Genomic DNA, 20756 nt, shown 5'->3' with positions numbered 1-20756 from the left:
TTGATGCAAGGCTTTCGCCTAGTTCACGTCCTAATGACACAAAATATGTGATAGATAGGTTAAGAGTTTTGGTTAAAAAACTCAATTTAGGGTAAAAGCTTAAAAACGAGACATTATCAATTTAAAACATATATTGGCATTAAGTTTTGGAAATGAAAAAGAAATAATTCTTTGCAAAGATAACTAAGGATTTGGAGATTTAACCAATCCCAAATAATCTTGAGTTAATTTAAAAGTTGAATTTTACCGTTTTATAAGTTAAGGGCCCAATTGCCCTTCTTTTAAAAAATAACATAAAAAAAGATCCTGGGTTATTGATAAAAATTGTAAAAATGGGAGTTTGGGTTTTGTAGAACCTTTATGAGAAAGGGGTAGCGTTGGCAGATATTATTTGTAAATAGTCAAAAAATGGTATTTTGGTAAATGATAGAAAACGGTAAACTTTCGTAAGAGAGAAAAAATTTGGTAATTTTCTAAAGTTAAGAGTTGTTTAAAACTACTTTTTTCTAATAACCAAAATACAAGTATCCGATAAGAGAGTTCGTTAGTTAAAGAATATTAAAATGCACAACACGGAGAGCGTGTTGCGGTGAGACCATTTTTCTCATGATACCATAAAGACTAAAATGAAATCCGGGCTTATATAGTGTAAGGTGTATAAGAGGATATAGTATAGAGTCTCTAAGAGAACTTTATTGCATGTAGCTGTCATAAAATATTAGCTATAAGAGTATGCCATAGTTTAATTTGAGTACACTGTATTAATTAATGTAACCGCGAAAGGGAAAACTAATAGTGGTGTCAAAGATCCAGTTGGGGACTAAGGACTCCAAGTAAGTTAGCCTTTCTCTTTCTTGGATACAACATGAATATACTAGTGTGTGCTTGTACTAGTAGATTACACTAGTTTTGTTTGGGTCATTAATACTAGGGTATGCTTAATGCCTACTCTTACAATGCTTTTGCATTCTGCGGCTAAATGGTAAGTAGGTTTGGGTTGGAGCAAAAAACCTAGCGTAATATAGTCCGGGTTGGAGCTAGGACATGGTAAAAATATAGTCTGGGTTGAAGCCTGGACAATGGTAATATAGTCTGGGTTGGAGCCAGGACATAAATGCGGGAACCGAGTTGAGGCCCGTATCCCTTGTTGTTAATCTATTGATTAGTTATGATATGTGTTATATATCTTGAATGTTCTGAGAATTTTCTGAGTGGGTTATTGTGATATGTGTGAACTTGGTTGTTAGAAACAACTAGAGTATTTATTTCGGATTTGGCTATATATCTTGGGGTAGGTAACCATTTGGTACCCTGTGTTTTTGTAAAGTATCATTTTGGTATTCTGTGTTTATAATAATGTTCATTTGGTACCCAATATTTTGAAATCATACATATTTGGTACCTTGTGTTTTAAAATCGTACATATTTGGTACCCTAAACTTGAATTTAATTAATAAAATTTAACCAATTTAATCAAACTGCTGTCAATTATATAAGTTCCAAATTTTAATTTTATTACTTAATTACATATAACTGATGACAGTTTGATCATATTGACAAAATTTTATCTATCAAATCTGAGTCTAGGGTATCAAATATGGATAATTTTAAAATACAGGGTACCATATGAGCATTATTGAAAGCAGAGGGTACCAAAATGATACTTTGCAAAAACACAGAGTACCAAATGAGTAAATTCCCTATATCTTGAATGTTCTGAGAATTTTCTGAGTGCAGGTTATTGTGATATGTGTGAACTTGGTTGTTAGAAACAACAAGAGTGTTGACGCAGTTTTTCGCCAACAGTGAATTAAGAAAATAACAAGGTTGATTAGTGCTTCATAATAAACCGAAATAAGAAATGAACTCTCAAAGACACAAATCCTTTTACGTGGTTCAATGGTTAAAATCCACCTACTCCACGAGTCTATATTATTACTGTTTTTTTCTCCCTATTTTGGCAGAGTTTCAGTATTATAGAATAATCGTCCCTTTCCCTGTCCAATATTATCAGTATTTATAGAGAAATTCTATGGACAGGTTTGGGTAACCGAGTGAGTCAATCACGGATGTACATATTCATTACATTTAATACAAAATATTCCCATTTATACTAGGATATGATCTGATCACGAAATAAATGGTCTCCTAATATCTGAGACATTAAATATTATAGGCTGGCCATACATGATCGCATAAAAGTACCCGAGTCTTTGGAGATTCGTGGGTACGCAATATATTTGAGTTACCATGAGCTGAATATATCTCCGAGCTCATACTATGGAGGCCGTATGAATATCATGAGCTCGCGCTTTGCAACCTATGCGTCCCTAGCTCGCATAATCACTGTGAAAACTGAGCTGGTTATTTCTTCCACATATTTATTTGCTAGCTGTATCCGAGCTGAGTGAAGGACTCGTGCTGAAATAAGGGTACAACATTTGCCCCCTAAGTCCCTGCTCGTTGTTTATGATGTCACCTTCTGGCCTACACAGTATGGGCTTTTAGACTTTTGTTGCATTAAACCATGCCTGTCCACTACTCAAGTATTGGACATGTGGTACATCACAATTGGTGTTTGTTCGGGTTTCGAGGCTTACTATAATTGTCTTGTCACCTTTTTGCCGCCGTTTTGTCTTTTGAAACATAGCCCTTGGATTTTGTACTAACTAAATTGGACGACCCAAATTAATTTATGCCATTTACGTATAAATAGGGTAGGCAATTTCTAGGATTCACCACCTTTCATTAGAAATCTTTCTACATCTTCTCTCTTCTGCATTTCCAAACCCTTCTTCCTTCTAAGAAAAACCCGAAAACCTTCTGTTGCAAAAACCTTCAGAAACCCAGGTACTTAATTACTTAGGAGTCTTCTAGGAACTCTCCCCTACAAAGTCTACTTCTTTTATTGAAGAATACACTGTACGTATTTTTGTTTTAAAGAAAATGGTTTTTGTGTTTTATCATGCTCATCCATACTTCACCATAGTCCTTATTAGGTTGTTCTCCAAATGTTTTTGGCACATAGGCTTCGACTTAGGTTTACTGAGTACGTCTTAAAATATCTCTAGAACTATGATATTCATAAAACTGGATAATTTCTAGGTAAACCTAGGTAATTTATGGTGAATTTTAGGAAATACATATTCGGGATATAGAAGATGAAAAGTTTTTAGGGATCGAAACCAGGTTGCATAGGGGTCACGCTTCTTGGGTGGTTTTTTTCTAAACCGATCCCCATGGAGAGTAGTGGCCTGATTTTCTGACACACATCCCTAAACATCAGGGGTCTATTAGGAAACTAGGCGCGTAGCATAGGGTAGCATGTGGCATCACGCAATGGGCTGAGACTAACTCAGCCCGTATATTAGAGACAACATTCTCCTCCGTACTTCCGTGCCAAACCTTTGAAAACTCTTAGGTCGCCTACTAAGTAACTCGTCATTCATGTTCGTTACGCGATCTGTTGGCTCCCAAGAAGAACACATCAAAGAAGAACGCACCCAGCTCGTCTGCTCAACAAACGAATAATGGGAAAGAGATCGCCTCAGAATCTCCCATTCCTCACTTCGACCCAGTGGTGGAGAGGGAAGTTGTGGTTGACCCCAACATTTTCTTCGAGACAGAGACAATCACTTCCAAGATTACAACCCAAGGAAGGGCAAAAAAATTATGTTGAGGCATAACATCGAGGTCAGAACTGGAGTCCTTATTGCCTGACCTGCGTTCGAAGGGGAATGGAGTTGTTCCCTTCTCCAGGACGACTTTGCGGCTTGGAGTGATGAACATTTGAAGGCGGGGGCCTTCCTTCCCCTGGACCAGTACTTTGCTGACTTCCTTAATTATGTGAAGTTGGCACCTTTTAAGCTCCCCCAAACTCTTACAGGCTTTTGGCGAGGCTGAAATACTTATTTTTAAAGCACGAGTGGGAGGTCCCCACTCTGACAGATATACTGTATTTTTTCTGCCTCAAAGCCAGCCCAGAACAAAGGGTCAAGGTGATGGGTTCTACTACGTCACCGAATTCCCAAACTCTGCTTCGATCATCGAGCTCCCAAGCCACCCCAACGACTACAAAGACCAGTTTTTCATGTCGAACGGGTTCCAAAACTGTGAGCATCGATACTTCAACCATCCTCGTAAGTTTTTTTTAGTCTCTAATCTCAACTCGTAAAATTTATTCTTTTCAAGACATTTTCCTTGCGCATGTGCTAACTGAGTTTATTTTTTGTGCAGCCATATTTGCAAGGACGGGGAAGGCAGTGACCCTCTGGGGTCAATATGAAACATTGTCTGGGCTCCCACCCAGCAAGAAGGATTACCACCAACTTATGAATGATGTCACGATGCTGGCATGCAATTTGATTAGCAAAGGCCAGACGTTGGCATTAAGAAGGACCCGGGTTACTCTCCCGGTAATCCACGATCTCCCGCCCTCTCAAGAAGAGGATTCACCAGCCACCGAAGTCGAGGAGCAGGAAGAGGACTAGGTGCCTCTTGTGAGGAACAGGAAGGTTCCCGAAGCTGATCTAGAACCCAATTTAGAACGAGCTACGTCGGGGGCAGCATCCCCTCCAGCCAAGGTAACCCATACCCCTATAGGGCATTAGATAGGGCTGTTGCCGATTTCAGGTTTAACCCCAATCAGCTCATCCACCGTCACCCTAACAATCCGACCATAATGTCACCCAGCTCTAGTGTGTGGACCACTTAGTGTTGCATCATGACAATAGTTATCCTAAGGGCACCATTGTTGTAGATATTACCTTAAATTTTAGGTCCGCCATGTTTGAGGAGTATGGGACCAATCTAGGAGCTGGCCTTCTCTGCTCCAGGGCGCCTTTGCCCCTGGATTTAGGCAGTATGTAGATGAGTCCAGCCGCGAGGTAGAACCTGAGCCCGAACCTCTTAGGTTCCAAGAAATATTAGACTTAGATTCTCCTTCTCCTCTAGTAGTCCCAAGGCCGGAGGTCGTGATAATAGACTCGTCCCCTAGTCCGGAGGGTAGGATCTTTATTTATTTGTTTTTGTGTATGTTTTTTACTTTACTTGTGGACTAATCCCCTTTTTGTTCTTTGTCAGGTGACGAGATGGAACAACCCGGAGCTCCTGACCTCCGTACGAATTTCTAGGGCGGGAAATCTGGCCTGGACCCTATCGTGAAGAGGCCCCGATATACAAAGAAAGCCTCTCCTATGGCAGGAAATACCTCAAAATCTCCCGCTAAGGGGACAGGCACGAGCTCGAAAACTTCGGCCTCTACTGTCACTAAGAAGAGGATTCCTCCTCCTCTTCCACCTCGGTTCGCGCCTTCTCGGGATCAGGTAATACAAGCTGATCCTCCTGCTGCTCCTGCCCTAGTTACTACTTTACGCATACTACTTGATCCCCAGGATCTGGAGAAGATCCTCGAAACCGTTCGGGGAATCCTCTACGAGACGGCGAGCCACATGCTGGGGCATGCTTACAGAGCCAGCTTGAGGGACTTGAAGACGATCGAGGAGCGGATGCTAGAGAACATCCTGGAGTTAGCCTTGGGGATGACCCTCACAGTAAGTTATCCTTCCTTGGTGATCTCTTTCTTTTTATCATGTCAAAGGATGTAACTAAGTTGCCTTGTTATTTTGTAGTCTACCCTGGCTCAACACCATAGCATAGCCCTGGCTAAGGCTAGAAATGATGAGCTCCAGGCCGAACTCAATGCCGCCAAGACCGCCCTGACCGCTGCTCAAGAAGGTGAGCAGGCCGCAAAAGCTGCCTCTGCGGCTGCTCAAAAAAGTGAGTACGATGCCAAGTTTTCCCTCGCCTCATCTCAGGAAAGCGAGCAGGCTGCAAAGATTGCCTTGGCTGTTCTCTAGGCCCAAACTGCCCAGCTGCAGGGCGAGGTTGAAGAAACCAAGGAAAAGCTGCTCGAGGACGAGGCTACAGTCAAAGAAGAAAAGGCGGCCTCATTGTCCTCCATGGAAGATATGTTGTACCATTGCTAGGCTTTTAACCAGGATGGCAACTTTTCTTTCATGGCTCCTGTGTTGTGGGAACCGTACCTTGAAAAATTCAAGGCTCGGATCTTGCTAGAACCGTTAGAAATGGGGGAGGCTTCTGCAGCAGGCAAGTAGGAAGGCGAGTAGGTCACGTCCTCAGAGCATCCTGGAGGGGCTCAATGACAGTCTTTTTGTTGTTTTTTTTTATATTTGTTTGTAAACCATTGCCCACGGGCTCAGTTCGAGGTTTTTCTCCTCGGGACAAATTGAATTTCAATTTATATATCTAACTTTTAATCTATTTATCTTGCCTTGATTATCTCTCATGTTTATGACTTCTTAGACTTGTACATTCGAGATTTTACGAATAGATTTTTAGATCGGGATAGATATTTTAAGCTCGGTTATATTTAAACTTAATGTGTTGATTTATATCTTACCTGTTAAGAATCAGGCCTTGGACCCGGTTATATCCAGGATTTTAAATATTTTAAACTTAGTTCATGTTAGGTTTATTGATAACTCGAGCATTAAAAAACCCTTGATTTAAACAATTTTCCCAACTTTCAAAGTTTTGTACCTGGTTATATCCAAGGTTTTAGATGATTAAAACTGAGTTATTGCTAGGTTTATTAACATCTCAAGCTCTTAGAAAAGCCGTTGAATGTTCAATTTTCCAAGCTTCTAAGTTTCTGACCTGGTTGTATCTAGGATAGTTTTGTACCTAGTTGTATCCAGGATTTTACGTAATTTAAACTCATCCAACGATCTTATTTTGATCCACCTCAGGTTATATGCCCCCAAGTAACCAGAATGTAGAGACTTTCTTGGTTGCTTTTACAAACATCAATACACGAGCTAATACAACCTTATAAAGAACAATTATTTAAAACCACTTTAACAAGAAAAATTGCACAATAATCCTCTGTTATTTAATTAAATGGATTTTATAATTAAGCCTTACATGGATGACTATACTACTAATAATACTTTTTTAGGTGCATGGCGTTCCAGGTCCGTGGGACTGTTTCTCCAGTAAGCTGAGCTAACTTGAAAGTTCCTTCACGCAAAACTTCCACGATTTGATATGGTCCTTCCCAGTTCGGGCCTAAAACGCCATCCTTGGGATCCTTGTTTGCCAAGAAGACCCTTCGGAGAACCAGGTCGCCCAATCCAAAACTAAGTCTCTTGACCTTAGAATTAAAGTAACGAGTGATTTTATGTTGATAATGGGCGAGCTGTAACTGTGAATCCTCTCGTTTCTCATCAATCAGGTCGAGAGATGTGTTAAGTAACTTATCATTTCGTTCCTGGCTAAATTTCCTTAGTCTGTGCGTGGCTATCATAGCTTCTACGGGAAGGACGACCTCGCTTCTGAAAGTCAAGGAAAAAGGATTGTGTTCTATGGAGGTCCTATTGGAAGTTCGGTATGCCCAAAGTACTTGCGGGGGCTACTCATACCAGACTCCTTTGGCTTCATCTAACCTCTTCTTCAGGCTCGCCTTTAGGGTTTTGTTCATAGCCTCGACTTGCCCATTGGCCTGTGGATATGCTACCGAGGAGAAACTCTTAATAATGTCGTATTTTTCAGAGAAGTTAGTGAAGAGATTACTGTCGCACTGGGTCCCATCATCCGACACGAACTTTTTAGGAAGCCCAAATCAACATACAATATTCTTTACCACAAAGTCTAGGACTCTCTTCGAAGTGATGGTTACCAAAGGCTCGGCCTCTACCCACTTCGTGAAATAGTCGATTCCCACTACCGCGTAACGAACTCCTCCCTTTCCCATAGGTAAGGATTCTATTATGTCAATTCCCCGGACTGCAGATGGCCACGGGGATGAGATCATCGTTAGCTCGACTGGAGTAGCACGGGCAACTGTGGCGAAGTGCTGGCATTTTTCGCATTTATGAACATGGGTGATGGAATATTTCATCAAAGTGGGCCAAAAATAGCCCTGCCTCAATATTTTCAATGATAGATTTTGCCCCCACCATGATCTCCACAAAAGCTTTCACGCACTTCTTGCAGAATGGTTTTAGTCTCCTCAGGCAGAACACACCGTAGGAGAGGCAATGAATGACCACGTCGGTATAAGAACCATCCACTATCACATACCTCAGAGCTTGATAGAGTATTTTTCTTGCGTCCTTTCTTTCCTCAGGTAGCCTTCCCATTGTAAGGTATTCCAGTATGGGGGTCATCCAAGTCAACCTTGTGTCGATCATCTCGACCTCTACCATTTTTTCTGTCACGCTCGGACTTTCCAAGAACACCACTAGAACTACATTCAAAGTTTCAGCTTCCTTGGTGGTGGCAAGCCTTGCCAAAGCGTCAGCATTAGAGTTCTACTCACGAGGTATCTGTTCCACAACACTGTACTCAAATTCTGATAGCTTTCCCTTTACCTTAGCTAGGTAAGCAACTATCTTGGTGCCTCGAGTATGATATTCCCCCAACACCTGATTGACCACGAGCTGGGAATCGCTATAACACTGAACGACCTTCGCTTTAAGCTCCTTCGCCACTCTAAGTCCAGCTAGCAAGGCCTCATATTCAGCTTCGTTGTTAGACACTTTGAATCTGAATCTCAGAGCTGTATGAAATCGATGTCCTTCTAGAGAGATTAATATGATCCCAGCTTCGGATCTGTTCTTGTTCGATGACCCATCTACAAATATTTTCCACAACTCCTGCACCCGTTCCTTCAAAAGCTCCTCTTGAAATCTGGTGCATTGAACCACAAAATCAGCAAGGGCCTGAATTTTGATTGAGGTCTATGGTACGTACAGTATCTCAAATTGGCTGAGTTCAACCACCCATTTTAAAAGACGTCCCAACATTTCAGGTTTTTGCAATAGCTGCCTTAAAGGTTGGTCAGTCATGACGTTAATTGAATGGGACTGGAAATATGGTCGGAGCTTTCTTGAAGCCAATATTAGACATAAAGCCATCTTTTCTATCAGTGGATATCGTGATTCAGCTCTGAGAAGTCTCTTGTTTATATAATACACCAGTTTTTGAGCGTGGTCTTCTTCTCGAACTAACACGACACTGATTGCACTTTCTATCACAACCAAATAAAGGAATAGAGGTTCTCCGGACATAGGCTTCGACAATACTAGGGGCTAGGCCAAGTGCGTTTTTAGGTCAAGGAATGCCTGTTCGCACTCCTCAGTCCACTAAAATTTCTTGTTTCCTCTGAGCAAGTTGTAGAACGGCAAGCACTTGTCAGTGGATTTTGAAATAAAATGGTTCAGAGCTACCACCTTTCCAGTCAGACTCTGATCTTCTTTATGCGACCTAGGTGAGAGCATTTCCAACAATGATCTGATTTTATTAATCTCTGCCTCTATCCCGTTTGTATTGACTATGAATCCCATAAATTTTCCCGACGCCATTCCGAAAGTACACTTTGGGGGATTCAGGCTCATATTTTAGCTCCTCAAAATCTCAAAACATTCATTCAGATTGGATACATGGTTATCGATAGTCTTGGATTTGAGTAGCATATTATCGACATACACTTCCATATTTTTCCCAATCTGACCAACAAACATTTTGTTGACTAACCGTTGGCAGGTAGCTCCGGCATTCTTCAGCCCGAAGGGCATAACTTTATAACAATATACATTAGTTGGAGTCATAAAGCCAATATGCTCTAGGTCTCTAGGATTCATCGCGATCTAGTTATATTCAGAATACGCATCCATGAAGGACATGAGCTAGTGTCCCGCAGTGGCATCTACCAACTAATCAATCCTCAGTAGTGGAAAGAAATCTTTAGGACAAGCTTTTTTTAGGTCGGAGAAATCAATGCAGGTCCTCCACTTTTCGTTTGGCTTCAGGACCAGCACAAGATTCGCGACCCAGATTGGGTATTTTACTTCACAAATAAAACCACACTTCTTTCTCCAGTGCTTAAGCTCGGACGGCTCCCAAACGTCTTTGTTTTTGGGATTTTGCCGGCACGCTTTTGTCCAAGTTTAGAGTGTGCATAATCACACTCGGGCTTATTCCCACTATGTCTTCATGCGACCAGGTGAAAACATCTAGATTCCCTAGTAAAAATTTAACCAGTTCTTTTTTCCTTTCATCACCAAGATTTTTCCTAATCTTAATGACTCTTGAAGCATCTTTGGGATCTATGTTTACTTCCTCGAGCTCCAAAATAGCTTGGAGCTCTGATCTGTCCTCGCCCATTCGTGGGTCAATATCATCACTTGGGGCAACGTCACTACCTTTGTTTCTTAAGGTTCTTCTGTCACGCAAGCAACTTCCACTTCGTGGGACTCATCACCTCCGTCACTTATGGCCATTGCTTGCTGCCCAAGTTGTGATTTTCCCTTCATAGAAATACTATAGCATTCCCTGGCAGTGAGTTGATCGCCTCTGACAGTGCATATTCCCCCAGATGAGGGGAATTGGATTGCTTGGTGGCGGATAGAGGTTATGGCTTCAAAAACCATCAACGCAGGTCAGCCCAAAATCGCATTGTACGCGGCTGGACAATCGATGACCACGAACTCAAGTAGCTTGGAGATAGTTCGTGGACTTTCACCCACTATTACCACTAACTCGATCGTTCCGATGGCAGCCAACCCTTCAGCAGAAAACCCATATAGAATCATTGAGGTTGCCCTTAGCTCGGTTACCGACAATCCCATTTTTTCTAATGCGGACCTAAGAAGTAGATTCATAGAATCTCATTGTCTACTAGTGTCCTCCGAACTCTCCGGTTGGCGAGCTGAACAATTATGACCAGAGGATTGTTATGTTGGAACTGGAGATGGCTGGCATCTTCTTCCGTAAAAATGATTGATTTCTTTTCCAATCGCTGTTGCTTTGATAATCGATGTTCCGGGATGAACTCCCCTCCGCTATGGGACTTCAGTTCGTTGATGTACCTCTTCTGGGCACCTCTGCTCGTGCCTGCCAGATGAGGTCCTCCTGAAATGGTGGCTATATCTCCTGCTGTTATCGGAGGAGAATTTTCTTGATTTACCTGAGCTCCGACTTGATTCATTGGAGCTTTAGGAGATGATGGGGGGTTTTGTCCAGCGGGCTGATTTGGAGTTGCTCGATTTCGGGCGTATTGGGCCAAAGGTCCCGCCCTGATGAAAGTCTCAATCTCATCCTTCAAGTGTCTACAGTCATCAGTATTATGACCGATATCATTCTGGAATCGACAAAACTTTGAAGGGTCTCTCTTCGCTCTTTGGTTTTTTAACGGTTCTGGCTTCTTCCACAGAAAGCGAGTAGAATTAGCTAAGAAGATGCGCTCTCTTGTATCTGTGAGATCGGTATATGTTGCGTAGACCAGTTTAAATTTCCCCGCCGACTTGTTTTTCTTTGTTCCGCTTTGGTCGCCCTCACCATTTCCCTTCCTCTTATTATTTCCCCCTTGGTTATTCTGGGCAACGGTTTGAGTCGTAGCTGCAACATCCGTTATCACTCCAACGGGCTGGACAGGGACTTGGCTGGTTCCTGCAACAGAAGCTCGCACCTCTTCCAGGTTAACCCATCTTTGAGCACGTGTCAGGAACTCATCCACATTATTAACTCCTTTCCTCTGTAACTCTTGCCACAGGTCGCCTCCAACAAGAATTCCCGTCCTCATTTCCATGAGCTTGGAGCTTTCGTCGGCATCTCTAGCTTGGGTAGCGATATTGGCAAACCTACTTAGATACGCTTTCAACGGTTCATCAGGTTGTTGATTTACATTAGCCAATGAGTCAGCCTTAATTGGAGCTACCTTGGAAGCCCTGAATGATCTCTTAAAATCAATGGAAAACTCTTCTATGAGCTGATTAAATGCCTCTTATATTGTTTGAACCACTGCCTAGCTAGCCCAATTAGAGTCGAGGGGAATATAAGGAACCTTAGATCGGGTCCAACGTTGTTGGCCATCATTATGGTGTTGAACATCCCCAGGCGATCAGACGGATCCCCAGCTCCATCAAACTTTGACAAATGTGGCATCCTGAAACCCACTGGATATGCGACCGTCACATTATTTAGGGCAAAAAGCTCAAGCTCATCCTTTGAGTCACACTCATCTTTCTCTTTCTCTGATAGTTACTTCTTCATTAGCTCCTCCATCTGGGCTAGCCTTTCGAGGGTTTGGTCCTTGGTCCCTAGGTTCTTCTGGGGTTGTTCAATCACTCCTATCCTGTCATACGGGTTTGGTGGGTTGTTGTCCCTCCAAGTTCGGGCTTGGTTTTGTGAGACATTTCCATTATCACGTACTTTGGAAGGACCTCCCTCTTGACGAGTGTAACTGACTCCTTCATCTCAAGCTGAATTTCTTCTCAGTGAATTTAGGCGATCACGCAGATCAGGCTGTGGATCATATTGAGGGCTTTGAGCTGAACTTAGATGATTCCTTAGATCGCCCTCAGACCTACCAGACCTACCACTTCAACAACTTTAAGTCCAGTAACTTCCATTTGTGAAGCTCACAACTCGTGGTGGAGGCCGAGGATCTGGATTTTCAACAAGTGTCCGTGGAACATAGGCACGAGCAGATGGAGGAGGATTTCTTCTGCTGTCTCCATAAGCAGGAATGTACCATGTAGGACGAGGTGGTGTCAGATGTCTTATGGGAGATGGGGGATGCCTAACTAGGGAGGCAATCCTTGTCCCATCATGGCGAACTAAATTAGCCCGCCTCTATTCTGCCCCATCATTTCTAGCTTTATACACCTCACGATCCGATCTTGACGCAAGAAGGTTGTTTGGAACATTTTGCCTCTGTGAGCCTATTCTAGCCCCTCCTTGTGGGTTTCCATGGGTATTCCTAGGTGTGTGCAATGGAGACATCGAACTTGGGGTCGCGGTCCTAATCGATCAAGTAATGTGCTGATGACCCCTAGGAGGGCCACTAGGTTGAGCATTTTGGCGATCTCGCGTGGTAGGCACAAAACTTGGGGTGGCAGTTCTGACTGGCCAACTTGGTTTTGATCGATTATTCTAGTGGGACTTATGAGACCCACTTTGCCTCTTTCCGACATTAATGTCAGTTGCAAGAGGGGGTAACCTAGCCAAAACCTCCTCAATTTGCATGCTTTCCTTTGCAAGATGGCTTCTTAACTGCACATTTTCCAATTCAGCCGCAGTTATGTAGTCAGGGTTTGGATTCGGTGGAAATGACGTCGAACTCCCAGTATCGTCGTGGCCCACCAGTTGCTTTCCCGGACGTTACTGAACTTCAGGGCTATTAACGGTGAGAACTCATCAACGAAGTTAAGTTAGAAAAATCAAAATATATAGCTCAAAGATGAGGAACGATATTAATAAGAAACTTAAAGAATAGTTGCAGAAAGAAAATGGTGAAAAGAACCTGTATTTCTTGTGGTATGATGCTACAATGTTTTTTTCAACAGACCCCCCCAATGTTAAAGAAGGATTCCCTTTATAGTAGGCTCTAATGTCCCTTGATACATTGGGGTCCAGGGGACCAGATCGTACACAAGTACATTGTCAGGAGAGTGGTTTCAGGTGTAGTGGTGTCGGCTCCAGTACGTGGTCAGAGACATGCATGCCATATCACCTCTCCTAGTACTCCCACTACTTGTCTAGCATGGGTATTTGGATCAAACATACAGGGTCTTAAAGGTCGTACTACGAACAAGCCTCGTACTTGTACAATCTGTTTGAATTATACTTTGGTTTTTACCTCTAAACGTTGGAGTCTCTGTAGGTCTTCATAGGAAACACCACCTTGAGGTTCAGTGTGCTAGACACCTGGTGCACGTTGGGGTCGCGGCGCGAGATGGGGTTCTTGGGCCCTTGGCGCGAGCCACCTGAAGCACCTTAGGGCCACCCACGAGATGTGAGTGATAAGCGTGCGAGACACTTAGTGGAGATCCTATCTAGCGAGGCTCCTAAGGACGCGTCTCTCGCGAGGCCCCTTAGGACGCGACTGTGGCGAGGGTGTCTCTCGTGAGGCTCCTAAGGGCACGCCTCTTGTGAGGCCCCTTAGGACGTGGTTGTGGCGAGGATGCGGCCGTGGCGAGGCTCCTAAGGAAACGCTTCTCGCGAGGCCCCTTAGGACGTGGCTGTGGCAACGGTGTCTCTCGCGAGGCTCCTAAGGACACGCCTCTCGCGAGGCCCCTTAGGACGTGGTTGTGGTGAGAATCCAAAGGACGCGGCCGTGGCGAGGCTCCTAAGGATACGCTTCTCACGAGGCCCCTTAAGACGTGGTTGTAGTGAGGATCCGAAGGATGCGGCCGTGGCAAGGCTGCTAAGGACACGTCTCTCGCGAGGCCCCTTAGGACATGGCTGTGGCGAGACTCTTAAGGATGCGGACGCGAGGCCAGGAGCGCACGGTTGCGAGGCTAGGAGCGCACGGATGCGAGGCCATGAGCGCATGGACGCGAGGCTAGGAGTGCGCGGGCGCGAGACGGGGCCCTTGAGCCATTTGTGCGAGATGCCCGAAGCACCTCAGGCTCACCCACGAGGTATGGGTGATAGGCGCGTGAGACAGGTCTCGTGAGGTGCAAGGCTAGGCGTGAGAGGTCCCACGGGGTGCATGGGTGCTAGGCATGACGAGAATAGCCTCACGTGCCTCATTGCGAGAAGATGGTGGCCCAAGGGCCTCGCAGCACGGGCATGTATTTAGGTGTTTATGGGACCTTAGCACGTGCTTTTGGCCTTTTTACAAATGTGGGATTTTGAGCATCCACAAGGGCCATGCTAGTTTGAAACAGCGATATGAGAGGCCTCCTGCCCACCAGGCTGTTCTATCTCATTATTGTGCATTGAGCGAGTGACCACCATGATGAGATTTGACTGGGATTTTGATGAAAGCACTAATCTCACCTCTCAATGAAAGCACCAAATTGTTGACGTGGTTTTTCGCCAACAGTGAATTAAGAAAATAACAAGGTTGATTAGTTCTTATAATAAACCGAAATAAGAAATGAACTCTCAAAGACACATATCTTTTTACGTGGTTCAGTGGTTAAAATCCACCTAGTCCACAAGTCTATATTATTACTGTTTTTTTCTCTCTATTTTGGCAGAGTTTCAGTATTACAAAATAATCATCCCTTTCCCAGTCCAATATTCTCAGTAATTATAGAGAAATTCCATGGACAAGTTTGGGTAGCCGCGTGAGTCAATCACAGATTTACATATTTATTAAATTTAATACAAAATATTCCCATTTATACTAGGATATGATATGATCATGAAATAAATGGTCTCCTAATATCTGGGACATTAAATATTATAGGCTGGCCATAAATGATCGCATAAAAGTACCCGAGTCTTTGGGGATTCGCGGGTATGCAATATATTTGAGTTACCATGAGCTGAATATATCTCCGAGCTCGTACTATGGAGCTCGTATGAATATCACGAGCTCGTGCTTCACAACCTATGCATCCCTAGCTCGCATAATCACCGTGAAAACTGAGTTGTCCACGTGGATAATAAATGGATTCCTTGGTTATTTCATCCACATATTTATTTGCCAACTGTACCCGAGCTGAGTGAAGAACTCGTGCTGAAATCAGGGCACAACACAGAGTATTTATTTTAGATATGGTTATATATCATGAATGTCTGGGATTTTTTTAAATGCAGTTGGTTTTGATATGTATGAACATTAGTTGTTGGGCGCAACCAATGTGCTTGATTTTCTGTTAGGGCTATTATTGAGAATTGTATGATAGGGTTGGAACTTATCCAATACCCTAATGACTAGTAGCAATATCTACCTTAGGTCGACTTGTTACTGGGTTTTAGTATACTTGTGTGTAAGGCTATTCTTACTAAGTGTTTTCGCTTACCTAGTTGTTTCATGATGTTGGTAAGTGCAAAAGTAAAGTGGAGCGGTGAGCGTCAGAGTGTGCTTGTGGATATGTACATGTGGCATGCCCTGGGGAGGTTTTGATGGAACACCATTTTGAAATGAAAAAGTTTCGAGCTTGTTATTCTTTTATGATATTTATTTTGCTATAACTTTGTAGAATAATAGTTGTAATTTTATTTGCTAAACTAAAAGTGTGCACACACGTCCTTTTTAAAAGTTTCTTTTATATGGATTTTCAGTACAATGATTTAAAGTAAATGTTTAGATTTCCACATGTTTTTTGGTCTTGTATGTTTTGAGGATTGTTTAAGGATATTTCCTTGAATTTTTGGGCTTGGACCAAATTATTAATTAGGATTTTAAAATTTGAATTGAGTGACCCAAATTTAATATGGACTTAAATAACTAATTGGGCTTTAATTAGCCAAGTTCAATAATTTTAAAAGCTTGTTTAAAAATTATTGAAGTTATTTATAATTCAAAATTGGGCTTTATGGCATAAAAATAATAGAAGGCCTAAAAGATGGAGATAGAGATTCTACATGAAGGCTTGATTTTATTTTTATTTTATTTTATAATTTATTGCAAGTGTTGTAATTTTTATAGAAATACCCGAAATACCCGGCTTGCATTTATTTATTTAGTTATTGAATTTATTTATTTAAATGTTTGCATGTAATAAATGTGTTTAATAGCATTATCATGTATTTGACTATGCCATATATATTACCCACATAGTATCTAGTTAAAACATGCATTTTATACGAGTAGCAACATGTTTTGATTGGAAACGACTTGTAACGCCCTACTAATCCAGGACCGTTACACTGTGTGTTAAAAATAGTGCTTGACGTGTTAAGCGAGTCATTTGGACTTAAAAGTATAATTAAGGTTAAATAACAATTTAGGTATTAAATTTTTGGTGAATACGTTAAACTTTTCATTAAAAAGGGTTTGAATAATAACAAGGGATCCAAAAGGTTTCTAAATAAAAATACTAGTTTATCAAAATTACAGAATTAGTCGACCTTAGTGGAAAAATAAAAATAATAACCCATGTTCATCAAAAGTATCTGGAAGGGCCGTGACGCCACAATGGTCAGAGGCAAACCTAGCACCCAAGGAAACTCTGGCAGGCAGCGATGCTCTTCCCAAGTGCCGTGGTGCAACCGCGAAAATAACCTAGACATGCATTTTCCCCCGTGATAATCCAACACCAAAACCGACCCAACGCTCAATTCTACTCCGACTAGCATAGAATGTCAACCTCATATCACTAGTACCAACCAAAAACAACATAGAAGTATCCTCAAAACAAACCAAATCCCACCAGAACCTCTAAATCTGAAATTTACCAAGAACACTAAAGAGCTTAAAATATAAAGCTTACCTCTCTATAATCGAATTCCCAACTGGTAAGGTGGCCTAGATAACTCCTTTCTCCAAGAAGATTTCAAATCTTTACTAGGATTCCTCAAAATCCCACAAGCTTAGGCCTAGCTTGAGTGTTTTGGTCTTTGAACAAAGGAGAGTGCAAGAGAGGGGGGGGGGGGGGGGGGAGGGGAGAAAGAGAGAGAGAGAGAGAGAGAGAGAGAGTTGAACATGAAATAGGAGGTTGATTCTAGACTTAGCAAAAATCTACATCAATTGGTCAAATGACCAATTTACCCCTGGTCACTCTTAACCTCAAAATTACACCCTAAGGGTAAAATTGTTATTAGCCTCTATTTCCCACTAAACCTCCAATTATCCCCCCTAATAACAAATGCAGGCCTTTAAGCATATTTAATATACATAAACATGCATAAGCAGTCATATCATAACATAACTCAGACAATTCACATAATCACAAATATAACCAATTAAAATCATATAATTCACCAAAAATCCCAATTATGCCCTCCTAGCACAATAATCAACATATTACAATTATGAACAACTTGGGATACTGATTCTGTATATCTGACTCTGGCTCCCAAGTTGCTTCCTCGACCTTAATATTCCTCCATAATAATTCAACCAACGGGATCGTCTTGTTTCGCAAGACTTTATCCTTCCTATCCAAAATCTGAATTGGCTGCTCCTTATAGGATAAATCTGTCTGTAACTCCAGATCCTCATAACTTAACACGTGAGTCGTATTCGATACATACATCCTATGCATTGATACGTGAAACACATTATGTATTCTTAACAAAGCTGGAGGCATCGCCAGTCTATAGGCTTCCTGTCTGATTCTTTCCAGGATCTCAAAAGGTCCTACAAACCTAGGGCATAACTTGCCTTTCTTCCCAAATCGTTTCACTCCTCTCAATGGTGAACCTCAGAGGAAGATGTGGTCCTAAACTTGGAACTCCACATTCCTACGCGTAGGATCAGCGTAGCTTTTCTGTCTACTCTGTGAGGCGAGCATTTAAGCTCTAATCTTCTCAATGGCCTCACTAGTTCTCTGCACCACTTCTGGACCCAAGTATTTCGTCTCACCCATTTCATCCCAATGAATGGGTGATCTACACTTCATACCATACAACTTCTCGTATGGACCCACTCTAATCGTTTACTGATAACTATTGTTGTAGGAAAACTCGATCAAGGGGAGATACCTACTCCAGGACCCCTCGAATAAATACACATGCCTTAAGCATGTCCTCCAGTATCTGATTGTCCATTTGTCAGAGGATGATAAGCTATGATAAACTTCAACAGAGTACCTATAGCCTTTTGCAGGCTTCCCCATAACTTGGAAGTAAAAGTGGGATCTCGATATGATACTATAGACTTTGGAGCCCCATGGAGACATACAATCTCCCGAACATACAACTCAGCATACTGATCTACTGTATAATTTGTTCTCATGGGCAGAAAATGGGCTCACTTGGTGTATCTATCTACGATCATCCACACCGAGCCATGCTGCCCCACCGTTCTAGGGAAGCCCAGAACAAATTACATAGTGATGTCTTTTCACTTCCACTTATGGAATACCCAAAGTTTGTAACAATCTAGGTGGCCTTTGGTGTTCAGCCTTCACTTGCGGACAGGTTAGGCACTTTGCCACATACTCCACTACATCTTTCTTCATCCCCTACCTCCAATAGAAATATTTCAGATCTTTGATTCATCTTTGTTTTGCTTGGGTGCAATGAATAAGGAGTGGTATGAGACTTATCCAAATTTCTCATCTATTACCAGCATCCATCGAAACATAAATCTGATCCTTGTATCTCAATATATCTATCCCAAAAATAGCAAAGTCCTTAGCCATTCCACCTAAGACGTCTCCCCGATGCTTCTCTAATTGAGGAACATTCCTTTGACCTTCTCTTATCCTCTCAAGGAGTGCAGACTGAAGGGTAACGTTCGCCAATCTACCCACAATAAATTCTATCCTAGCTATGGTCATATCCTTTGCAAATTCTTTGGATATCTGATTTAAGCTAAACACATGTCCTAGACCTCTCTAACTCTGAGCATCTGCTACCACATTGGCTTTCTTTGGATGATAAAGAATCTCACAATCATAATTCTTTACCAGTTCTAACCAACATTTCTTTCACAATTTCAAATCCTTCTGCGTGAAGAAGTACTTTAAACTCTTATGATCAGTATAAATGTTGCACTTCTCCCCATACAGATAGTGTCGCCACACTTTCAGTGCAAATACCACTGCCGCCAACTCTAGATCATGAGTAGGGTACCACTGTTCATATTCCTTCAACTGTCTTGAGGCATTGGCAATTACCTTACCAACATGCATCAAAACACAACCTAACCCCTGCCTCGATGCATCACAATGAACAACAAACTTTTCTTGATCTGAAGGAAGACTCAATAATGGAGTAGTGATTAGTCACTGCTTCAACTCTTGGAAATTTTTCTCACATCTGCTCTACCAAACAAACTTGCGTATCAACTTTTTCAAGGGTATTGAAATTCTTAAGAATCCTTAAACAAAACACTGATATTACCCTTCCAACCCAAGGAAACTTCTAATCTCCGAAGCACTCCTTGGCCTTGGCCAATCCCTTACTGCCTTATCCTTGGCCGGATTAACCTTAATCTCATCTTTACTAATGATGTGACCAAGAAACCTCACTACTGGTAACCAAAACCCACACTTATTAAACTTGGCATACAATCTGTGCTCCCTCAACCTCTGAAGTACCAACTAGAGATGTTACTCGTGCTTTGCCTTTTTTTGAGAGTAGACCAGAATATCATCAATGAAGACAATCAGAAATCTATCCAAATAGTCATTGAATATTTTGTTCATCATTTCCATAAATGTTGCTGGGGCATTAGTTAATCAAAATGACATAACTAAGAACTCATAATGCCTGTACCTTGTGCGAAAGTCTGTCTTTGGGATATCCTCTCCTTTGATCCTCAGTTGGTGATTACCAGATCGAAGATCAATCTTTGAGAACACCGTCTTGCCTTGCAACTGATCAAATAAGTGGTCAATCCTAGGCAGTAGATATTTGTTTTTAATACTCAACTTGTTCAATTCTCTATAATCAATACACATCTCCAGTGACCCATCATTCTTCTTCACAAACAATACTGATGCACCCCAAGGTGAGAAGCTAGGCCCGATGAATCCCAAGTCCAGTAATTTGTGCAACTGAATGTTCAATTCCTTTAACTCTGTCAGTGCCATCCGGTAAGGTGCCCTTGATACTGGTTCTATTCGCGGTGACAACTCAATCTCAAATTCGATCTCTCGATGCGGTGGCAACCCTGGTTGATCCTCAGAGAAAACATCTAAGAACTCACAGACCAAATTGGTCTTTGCTGGCCTGACTGGAACATCCCTGGTGGTATCAACTACGCTCCCTAGGCATCCTACGCAACCTCCTTACAATAGGCCCCTAGCCTTCAGTGGCGAGATCATAGGAACACGAGGCCCATTCACAGCATCCATAAACACAAACAGGTCCTCTCCCTCAGG

Source organism: Humulus lupulus, chromosome 4 (genome assembly GCF_963169125.1).
Source record: "Humulus lupulus chromosome 4, drHumLupu1.1, whole genome shotgun sequence".
NCBI lineage: Eukaryota > Viridiplantae > Streptophyta > Magnoliopsida > Rosales > Cannabaceae > Humulus > Humulus lupulus.
Note: the sequence above shows the minus strand (reverse complement) of the source record.